We start from the raw sequence: 11,396 nt of genomic DNA on the forward strand, positions 1-11,396 counted from the left end.
AGATAGACCAATTACGCTGGGAGAACTTTGACCATGCTAACAAATGTGGTAAATTTCTAGCTAACCAATTAAAAAATAATAAAAAGAAACAAATCATCCATTCAATAACTAATAAGGAAGGCAACATTACTCGTGATCCCCATGAAATAAATGATACCTTTAAAAACTTTTACCAAGAGTTATATACGTCCCAAATAGATCCATCCACCTCAGCCATAGAGGCGTTTCTGAATAAACTAGAACTGCCAAAGCTAAAGGAAGAACAATGCACAACTCTAGACTCATTGTTATCTTTGGCAGAACTACATGAAGCTCTGCAGGAGATGCCCAATAAAAAAGCTCCAGGACCAGATGGATTCCCAATTGAATTTTATAAAGAGTTCTGGTCCATGCTGGCACCCAGCTTTTACAAAATGGTAGCTGAAATTAAACAACAACATTCATTACCCACAAATATGAATTCTGCCTTCATAAGCCTGCTCTAAAAAACAGGAAAAGACCCTACACTCCCATCGAGTTATAGACCAATTTCACTAATAAATGTAGATCTAAAAATAGTGTGTAAAGCACTTGCTAGAAGATTAGAAAAAATCACTCCATATATAATTCACTCTGATCAAACAGGCTTCATTAAAGGTAGAAAGTCAACAAACAATATGAACAGATTAATCAACTTAATTGATTATGTCACCACCCATAAACTAGAGTCAGCCATCGTCTCCTTAGATGCAGAAAAAGCTTTCGATAAAGTGAAGTTTCTTTTAGCCACTCTGCACAAATTCGGCATTGGGAAATCATTCATAGACTGGATCCAAATATTATACAGCTCAGCAAACGCCGCAGTCAGAACAAACAACCAGATCTCATCAATGTTTAACCTGCATAGAGGGACAAGACAGGGCTGCCCACTTTCCCCATCACTATTTGCAATATTTATTGAACCTCTAGCCGCAGCAATAAGACAGCATGAAGGAATTACTGGAATATTGACCAAATCAGTAAATCATAAAATAAGTTTATATGCTGACGATGTATTACTGTTTCTACTGGAGCCACAGACGTCTCTTCCTACAACTATCAGCCTCATAGATGAATTTTCAGGACTTTCAGAATACTCTATTAACTGGACCAAATCACTTAACCTTAAGGTGACTAACATCTCCTCTACCACACTCCATTCAGGGAACATTAAATACTTGGGCATTGAATTATCGTCTAGGCTATCAGAGCTTATTGATCTAAACTACAATCCATTATTAAAACAAATAGAGGCCAACCTCAAAAGATGGCGGTCCTTACCCATTTCACTTATGGGAGGAATTGCCACCATAAAAATGATGATCCTGCCAAAAATTAATTACATACAATATATATCTCAATGATTCCAACTCAGTCAGCCCAGACGTGGTTTAAGACATTAGACTCCTACATCTCACAGTTTTTGTGGAAAACCAAGCCACCACGAATTAGTTTAAAAACTCTTCAAAAATCCAGACGCTGCGGCGGCCTAGAACTACCTAACTTCCACCACTATTTTCTTGCCAATAGACTGAACCATGTCCACAAATGGATAAAACCCATGCCAGCAGACTCCTCCTGGATAGACATTGAACAAACATTTTGTGGAAATATTAAAGTTGCAGATCTGCCCTTTATCAGCACCAAAATCAAACATCATAGTTGTTACCAGAGCATTAGCATAAAAGCATTTCTTAAAATTAATGGGTCTTCGCTTACTCTTTGCCAAAACACACCTCTCTGGAACAATCCAGACATCATACAAAACAAAAAGGCAATACACTTTCCAACTTGGCATATCAAAGGGATGACACATCTGAAACATGTTTTCACAAGAGACAAGTTTACCTCTTTTGAAGAATTAGTGTCCCACTATGAAATCACTAGGGCCAATTTATTAGAATACCAACAACTAAAGTCAATACTTGCAAAAAGTAAGAATACTCCCATCCACATGCAACCACCACCAGTAATAGAGCGATTTATTGATATACCAGGGAAAAGAACAGTATCCAAAATCTATATCTTATCTTTCCAATGTAGATCAGACAGTGAGCCTTCCAATCTCTAAATGGGAAGCCGATCTCAATACCACTAATTACACGGTCTGGAATAATATATGTTCTAATTTATTCAGAATGACAAAAAATACAAATTTACAACTAATACAATACAAAATTCTTCATAGAACTCACTATACAGGACAAAGGATGTTCCAAATGGGTCTTACAAACTAAAATATTTGCCCTCACTGTACAGATAACACAGCAGATAGATTCCTACATGCATTCTGGTCATGTTCACCTGTGCAGCAATTTTGGCAAAGAGTATGTGAACACCTGTCAACCCAGTTAAGCTGTCCAATCCCAGCGGCCCCTGCACTTTGTCTTCTAGGAGATCTAAGTGGGCTTGATCTAGAGACAAACTCATCACACACACTTTTTTCTGCCCTCTGTGTCGCAAAGAAGATCATCCTCATGAACTGGAAAACTAAAAAAAAATTAAGCATTACTCAATACCTGAACAGCTTGTTAGATTATACCACCTTAGACACATTGTCTGCTTCATCAAATCAATGACGAAAACTATACTCCTGATTGATTCCATTTCCAGGTAAGGATGCGTGAGGCTCGGGTACTGCGTCATGTCTGGCACAGGGGTGGGGGGGTGACTGGTGGTTGGGGGTGCCTGCCTACCTAAGGAACCGGGACAACGGGACTGGTGGACTCTGGGCTGGCAGCATGGGTCCCCTGCGGGTTGGGTGTGGTGGCTGCTGAGACCGGCGGTCCTGTGCCGGAGTAGGGTCCATTTTGAGGGTTGGCGTGTGCCTGTCTCCGGGGAGCGGAGGCGGGCCTCCCTGTCGGTGTGCGGGGGCGGACCTGGGGGTGGAGACCTGGGTGACCTGCGTCCGGGGGACTCCCTTCGGGGGTGCCTGCCTGTGCCCGGAGGGGTGTCTCTCCCCTGGGGCGCTGCCCCTGCTCGGGTGGGGCGCTGCCTGCTCTAGCGGTCCGACGCCCTCTGGTGACTGCTTGGGCCTGTTGCAGGGGGGGTTGGCGGACTACTCAGGCTACAACCTTCATTGGGCCCTGGTCAAAGGTTGGCCCTCAATGCACAACCGCAGAGTATGTGTGTGGGTTTGAGTGTAGCACTACACGGGGCGAGCATGGGCATACTTGAGCGAAAGAATGGGTAAGTGTGAAAGAAGGGTGAGGATGGCTCTGGCTGTGCTGCGTGTGGCGCCTGGGCAGTAGTACTGCGGTCCCTGGGTCTCGGCTGTCTCTTCCTGGCAGGGGGTTGTAGGGGGCGGTGGGATGGGTAGCAGAGCCAGTCGGGAACCTGGCTCTGCGGACAGTGGTGCTCTGCTTCCCAACTACATTTCTCCACATTCATCCACTTAGGTCTGCAAGGGGCGTCCTGCTGATGGAGGGACCAGGGCTACCGGGAAGTGGTTCCGTCCCTCCCAAGTGGGATGCTCTGCAGTTTTAATTGCATTAGCCATACACACTCGTCCAGGAATCTGGGGGCTCCTTCCGGGGGGGCCAGTAGACGGAGCCTTCCCATTGATGGCTCCGCCTGCTGGACCCCTCGGAGTATTGGCTATCTCCCAAAGTTCCTCATACTTAGCCACAAACGCATACATTTAGGGCCGGGGGTGGGCTCCTTCACTGGGGCCTGGGGCTGAGGCCAGTTGTGGCCATGCCCACTGGCCCTGGTGGAGAGATCACCACCCAGTTTTAACTGCAAAAAGACATTTTGGTGAGGGGAGGCACTGTCCGGGGGACACACCGTCAGGCAGCGTTCGTGCTCCTGGAGGTGTCACCCACCTTCAGCACTTTAGTTCCACACATTCACGTCCAAGCTGGGTTGCAGGGTCCTGGGGTACCTTTTCTGCTGCCCTCTGCCTCCCCCGGCTTGAGGGGGTTGGGCGGGGCTCGGGAGGAGCTGCGGTCCCTGCCTGGGGCCACATGGACAGCAGGCCGGAGACCTACCCTCCCCACGAATGTGATCGAGCGAATGGTGTGGGAGCGAGAATGTATCTGAGAGTGCATTGGTTCACGTATGATTGACTAGTTTGTTGTGACAGAGTTTATGGTGTGTGTGTGATGATGTGTGTTGTACATGTGGGTGGGTGTATGCGTCTGTGTTTGTGTGAGTTTTTATGCGTGTGGTGCGGTTGGAGTGTGGGGGGTCCGGTTTTCCGCCTGGGGTACGATGATCGTCTGCCTGGGTGGTCTCTTTTCTGCTGACCTCACCAATTGCTGGCCTTGTGCTTCAGGCCGGTGTGGTACCAGGGGATGAGGTCGGGCCGATGGGGTAGGTCCCGCTCCGCTCGTGTGGGGGTGGTGGACTGGGGGCGGGTCCCACTCTGGGCACAGGGGCATCTCCTGGCGGGCTCCCTACGGACCGTGGGTCCTTGGGCTCCACTCTTTCAACAACGTCCGACGTCCACCGGGGGAGTGTTTGCCCCTGGTTCTCATGGGGTGGACAGCGTTGACCAACGTTGGCCCACTCTGACCTCGGGTGCTGTCTCTGTGGCTGCTGCAGCTCTGCCTGGGGGGCTCTGTGTGGGCGGCTTGGGTCGCAACACCTGCCCTCCTGGAACTGAAGGTGTGTGGGCTCCCTGGCTGCTAGGATTCCTTCCTCTGCTTGCTGGATGGGCGTAGTGGCCGAGCCCCTCACATCACCCTGGCTTCCACAAGTGGCATTGTTCATGCACCAACGTCTGCCTCACCCTTTGGGTGAATAATATTGAGCTACAGCCTTACTAACCTTGTAGTGGGACACTTTTCAAATCCAACTGTAAGTATTACTGATACGTATTGCTGATGATGATGGAATTTGTGGTGTTGTATGTCATGACTTTTATTAAGTAGTATGGGATATGTATAACAATGCACATATGTATGTATATGATATGTATATGTTTGTATGAGTATGTGCACACACCTTAACACTATTATTGTTATTAGTATTAATCTTCAAGGTAAACCACAGTACAACAGTTGTTTAGTTATTAATGTGTTAGCCTAAGGTACATCCCTGCTTCTTATTTATTTTGCTCCGATTGTTTACTTAACAGATCTGCTTGGTTTCAGCAGCTGGTTGCACCCCTTAAAAAAAAAAAGGCTGAAACTAAATGCTTAGTTTGACCAACATCTAAATCTAATTGTGAGGTTACTTACAGGAACGAGCTACAGTTGATCTTCCATTTTTACATTTTACACCCCTGGTGTACTGGCTGTCGTGCAAACAGTGAAAATATCTGGTCTCTCCTTCTGGCACAATTTGGACTCCAATGTCAGGAAGAAAGTGGTCCCAAGGCTGCTCAGTAGGATCCAGAACACAGTGTCTCTCAGCTAAAGATGAACAGAAGAACACTTATGAATCAACATTCAAGTATCATCTGATAGGGATTGAATGTGCACAGAGCTGTTCCTACCTTCACATGTTGGTGTTTCTGACCATGTGCCATCATTGTAACACAACACAGTCTCTGGACCAATTAGTTAATAATTTTCAGCACAGCTGTATGTCAAAGCCATGCGGCCTCGTATAACTGCACTGTGAGGAATGTGTGGTAAATTTCCACAAATGGAGACTGAAAAAAAATCTAAGAGGTTTTAACTTTGTCACAGATTCTCTCAACTAATCTCAGCAGACCATTATTCAAAAACAGTAATTAGATCATTAATGTGATTCTGACCAAATGCATCTTAAAATGTTTAGTGAGGTCATGTTAAGAAAAACATAATTGTATAAGTCAATAAACTAAACCATACATAGTAAAAAAAAAAAAAAGGAACTGAGGTGGACGTGGTCGGTGGCAGACCACCAGGAACTGAAGCAGACGTGGCCAGTGCCAGACCACCAGGAGGTGAGGTAGACGTGGTTGGTACCGGGCCACAAGGACCCCAGGAAGTAGTGCCTGCACAAAAAAGGTAGGGTACCCTGGATCCAAGATTCGAGAGGTCATATCTGGACCCCTGGAAACTCCAGGAGCGGCCTCCTTATTGGGACTGACGGAGCCTGAAGCAGCCTCTTTGTGAATGGCGGGAACTGAGGAGAAGACAGCCTTTTCACAACCGGCGGAGCTGTAAGCGGCCTCCACTTCGGGGCCGACGGGGCTGTGAGCGGCAGTCCCAGGGGCTGATGCAGGGTCCGACAGGGGGTGAGCATTGGCGACGGACCCATGAGAAGAGGCTATCAGACATACCTGCAATGGAGGTGGGGGTGTCGTCTGGACGACAGGAGGACTCCTTTGCTGGAAGAGAGGGGACCTGGAAGCAGACCCCTCCAGGGCCTGGGTGTCAGACCTGGAACTCCGCCAATGTGGTCTAGGGCGGCGATGACGGGCAGTGGGTTTCCTCCCCATAGGCATCAAGGCAGAGTCGGGGTGTTAAAGCCACTACAGGGGCTGGATCTCGACAAAAGGCTGAGGTGGACGGCGGAGCGACGACAGGAACGTGGTCTTGAGGAACTTGAGCCGTGTGACTATGTGTACCCCCTTGTGAGCTTCGCGAAACGGAGGTCCTCCGGTAACCCAGGACATCTGAAAGGCATAGTAGGACAGCTGCGCTCCGTCAAAGAAAGGAAAAAACGTCAGCTTAAAAGATGGCTGGGTCCGAGTCTGGCCAGATTATACTGTCACGGCTCGGCGGGAGAGCAAAGGTGAACTAAGCATGACAAGACAGAACCAGAAGTGTGGGAAAATAAAACAGGAAATGAACATGACAACACAAAACAACACTGGAACAGTCCAGGTTTATGACAGCGTGAAGCGAAGCAGAGTTGGAGCGGTGCAGGTCTCAGCTGACAGTGGAAAGTGAATGCTGTGAACTAAATAAACGATTGTGATTTCACAGACCAAGCTTTCTGCCCGTGTCTTTGGTATCAGTGACATCTTGAGAGATTCTGCAGTAACACTGGGCGTCTTCCTCCTTATAGACGTTGTTGATCAGCGGGAAGCACCAAGATCCTGCACTGAAATCCAAGCCTGTCTAACAACTGCATTACATATCAGACTGTTTAAAAGCATTGTCAATGTCAGTATTAGGGTCTGTTAAACGATCACACAGAGTCACAACGGTAGCGTTACTGGACCCACCTTAACTCCAGCTGCATCATAACATAGCATGGCATTGCTAATAGCCTGTCGGCTAACATGCTACATTGACGTATGATATAATCACCAGTTTAACGTTCGTGCATCTGCATCACCTCCACAAATCACGAGAGTAGCGTCACACATCATACACATGAATATGAGCCGTAATGTCTGTCTGATCATTAAATATAATTAAAGTCATCAGTCAGTGGACTAGCTGCTTGTGTTGCTGCTTGTGGAGCTTTCAGGAACTACTGTGCCACGTCAAAGGACTGCGACAACTTAGTCTACAAGTACAAATCTGGTTACGCACGCACAGATCAGTTTACACACGCACAAATCTAATCTGACCCTAATTTGACTCCATATGTTTCTGTACAGTGTGTTTTTGTCAGACTCATAGAGCGGTATCTCTACAGTCTCTCTCTTTACAGTACAGGCTTTTGTACTACAGCTTCACTATTTTGTTTCATTGTGGTTCATGTTCGGTTGAGGAACAAAAGTGGAATTGGAAGTAAGTCAATATTTTTAATATTTAATTACAGTATTATTTGTTTTCTTGTAAGGTCACCAGAAGGTATCGTAGCTGTGCATTTATTTATATTTATTTCGTACTAAATATTCTCATTATGTTTTTAAGGTGAAAAACCAAGAATAAATGTAGCCCATTAAAACCTGGGGTCAAAGGTCACAACACTTTCAACACACTTTCAACTTTGTCACAACTTCAAAGAGCTGTTTAGTTGTTGGTGGCTGTAACCAACAACAGTCATCAAACCAGGTTCCGTTATGCAAAGTTCCTTCATTTTGTGCCTGTTCTGTGTGAAGGTGTAGCGGTCAGTAATAGTAGGCTGACACCCATCACCCACTTGCTGCCAGCTAACCAAAAAACCTAGAGCACACGTGATACACCTTAAATCATCATCGCCACCAGTACCAGGAGATTGTAATGCATCATCACATGACTCCTACTGCGTTGTCTGCCTAAAACAGTGTTTTAGAAAAAAAAGTGTTAGTGTGAAGTTTAAGTTAGAGCCAGTGCAAATGGTGACTGGATGTATTATGTTGATGTGTGTTTCTTCAAGTGTAGAGAGACAAGTGTGTGTGTGTGTGTGTGTGTGTGTGTGTGTGTGTGTGTGTGTGTGTGTGTGTGTGTGTGTGTGTGTGTGTGTGTGTGTGTGTGTGTGTGTGTGTGTGAGAAACATCCAGCTGCAGCAGTTGGTTCAGTTTCTGTTCACTTTGACTGAGGAGGTTTTTGTATGAGGGTTTTTCACTGTGTCAACACCCACTGACTGTTGATGTAATGTGCACCCATACAGTAATAAACTGCTGCATCTTCAGCCTGGACTCCACTGATGGTCAGAGTGAAGTCAAGTCCGTTCCCTGATCCACTTCCACTGAATTTAGAGGAGATTCCTGAAAATCTATCTGATGTTAAGTAGATCAGGATTTTAGGCTTTTCTCCACTTTTCTGTTGGTACCAGGAGAAATAGTACTTTGAACCAGAGTGATGACCTACTTGTCTATTGGCTTTACAGTCAATAGACACAGTTTGACCAGTCTGCACTGATTTGGCTGCTGTTTGGGTCAAGACAACATTTTGTCCAACTGAACCTGAGGAGGGAGAAAACAATGAAACCCAGCTTCACTCAGACGATGTCCACTTCACAGAAAAATGATTCTCCTCACCCTGAGTGAAGCAGAGGAGAGTCCAGATGAGGACGGAGATCAGAGTCATGTTGCTGATGAGGAGGATTTCTGTGTCTTGTGTTGTGATGAAGGACAGCTGTCAGTCCTCCAGTGTTCAGCTCTCAGGACTATAAACTCTCCCAGAGCACTGGAGCATGGAGCTGCTGATGCAAAGTGGCTCTATGGAAATGCTCCCACTGACTCCAACAGGGACTGGATCAATATCATCATCATGATGATCGTGATTAGGATCAATAAGATCATCATGATGTTTATCAGTGATCAATATGATCATGATGGTGTTTATTAGTGATTAATATGTTTATCAGATGATTCGTTATGACTGAGTTATGAGTCATCTTTTGTAAATTTTATTTTAGCTACAGCACAACCTTTGGTTTCAGGACTGCTTCTTATTTGACATACTGTATAATATGGAAAGAAATGTAATAGAAATACTGTACATATGTTCATACATTTGTAATGTTTGATCTAATGAATATATTCATCATTTTTTTTCAGTCTGAATCTGATTGTGTAGTTTGTTTGTGTCAGAATCAGAGCTGTGTCTCTACAGTCTGAGGTTTTTGTACGACCACTCAACCAGTTTGTTTGACTGTGGTGGACGTTCGGTGGAGGAACCAGACTGGATGTTGGAAGTAAGTTCATGAGTTAATACTAAAGTATAAACTGTGAATTTAGATATCAGATTTACAGTATTTAAGATGCATTCAGCTCATGAAGTGTGTTTTTATATCATAAGTTACTGTATTCAAATTCAGAATACAGAATTCAGAATACAGAATGCGGATAAATGTGGACTTTATAAAATGTTCCGAAGTGTTAATGAGTTTGTGTTGAATTAAGTTAAAGCTTAGTTTAAAATCACTTGAAACTTGTGCTAGAATATAACTGAATTATTTGGGAAAACAGAGCAGTTAAATGTCCATATATTTTGATTATCAGTTAAAGTTTTTGACTTTTTGATCTTTCCATTCAATATTTAAAACTTATCTGTAGTTAAAGTTTTCCAATATTCTTATGAATAATATGTGCAATTTGACATATTTCAGGTCACACTGTGTGATGTTTGTGTTACCCTCCTGGGTCGATGGTCCGTCGCTGTCAGTTAACAGAGACGCTCCCATTAGCTGGTGTCAGCTTGTCTGCACAATTTATTCTGCAGAACTGGCCTCTCTACAGTTTTAATGTTCCTCCATGGTGCCTATGCCCTCTACTGGCATATCTGCCTAATGACACCCCGTAATGTCTAACTTTTTCTCACTTCTAGTTCTCACTTCTAGTTCTGTTCTTCTACTTCTAGTCCGTTTCTTAAAGGGAAGTGAAACAATGTGTGAGTCAGTGAGTGATGGAGCAGAACAAACATGTGACAGAAACTCCTTAAAGGACTAAAGCAACTCTCACAGTGAAGGTGTCCAGGTCTCTGCTGTTTGATTGACAGCTGAGTGCTCTGTGTCCTCTAAGCTGACTGCTGTCTCCTACTGTAGGTGATGCTCGTCCCACCCTGACGGTGCTGCCTCCCTCCAGGGAGGAGCTGCAGCAGGAGAAGGTCACGCTCACGTGTCTGGCCAACAAGGGCTTCCCCTCAGACTGGACTCTGTCCTGGAAGCTGGACGGCAGCAGCAGCAGCAGCATCAGCGGTAGCAGCAGCTGGGAGGAGAGCAGGAGTCTGGCGGTTCAGGGTCCAGACGGCCTCTACAGCTGGAGCAGCAGCCTGAGGATCCCTGCAGAGCAGTGGAGGGTGGTGGGCTCAGTGAGCTGTGAGGCCTCCCAGGGCTCCCTCAGTCCGGTCACAGAGACCCTGAGACCAGACCGTTGTTTCTAGTCCTGACCCGACTCCTTGTTTTTCACTTTGCTGTTGCTCAGTTTGTTCTCTGCTTCTCTCTCTCTCTCTCTTTGACATGTTTGTATGATTAAACTGATATAATATCATAAAATTCCGTCTTGCTTTGAGGCAATAAAAATCTGTTTCTAAAATTTGTGTTGTCTTGCTTTCTCGATTGAATGATATAGTATAAAGTACTTAATAGAAATAAGATGCAATGTATATTCTACATGGCATGTGGCACGGTGGTGCAGTGGGTAGCACTGTTAGCAAGAAGGGCCTGGATTTAAATCCTGGGGTGCACTGGGTCGTGTTTGCATTTTTATTAGACACAAATTCTTTAATTAATGTGTTAGTACTAGAAATAGAAGCAAACAAAGCTTAAACTGACTGGTTATTATAAAGGTGATGGGAGTATGGGAACAGGAATATTCCACAACCAATGAGTTCTTCACCATATGGTGTTTTCAATCCTGATCCCCACCATCATCCATCAGTTTTAATATGAAACATTAACAAAAAAGAACAAACTGATCCTCTGGTGTGTTTCACTTTATATCTTTAGTACTGAAACCTGTCTGTTGTCATGGTTCAGTAGTGATGTCTGACTGTTGCCATAGTAACCAACATCCCTAAATGTAATGAAACACTAACATTAGTTTTCTCTGCTGCGTCTCTTTATGCAGTGGGTCGAGTGGCGGCCACCCTAATGGTGAGGAGCCCCTTTTATTCTGCGTT

The 11,396-nt window shown here is 45.2% G+C and overlaps 1 pseudogene; it reads left to right on the forward strand.

The window, feature by feature from the left end:
* Positions 1-9,105: 9,105 nt before the first annotated feature.
* LOC114844645 (Ig kappa-b4 chain C region-like) lies at positions 9,106-10,812 on the forward strand (annotated as a pseudogene).
* The last annotated feature ends 584 nt before the right edge of the window (positions 10,813-11,396 follow it).

This window comes from Betta splendens, chromosome 17 (genome assembly GCF_900634795.4).
Source record: "Betta splendens chromosome 17, fBetSpl5.4, whole genome shotgun sequence".
NCBI lineage: Eukaryota > Metazoa > Chordata > Actinopteri > Anabantiformes > Osphronemidae > Betta > Betta splendens.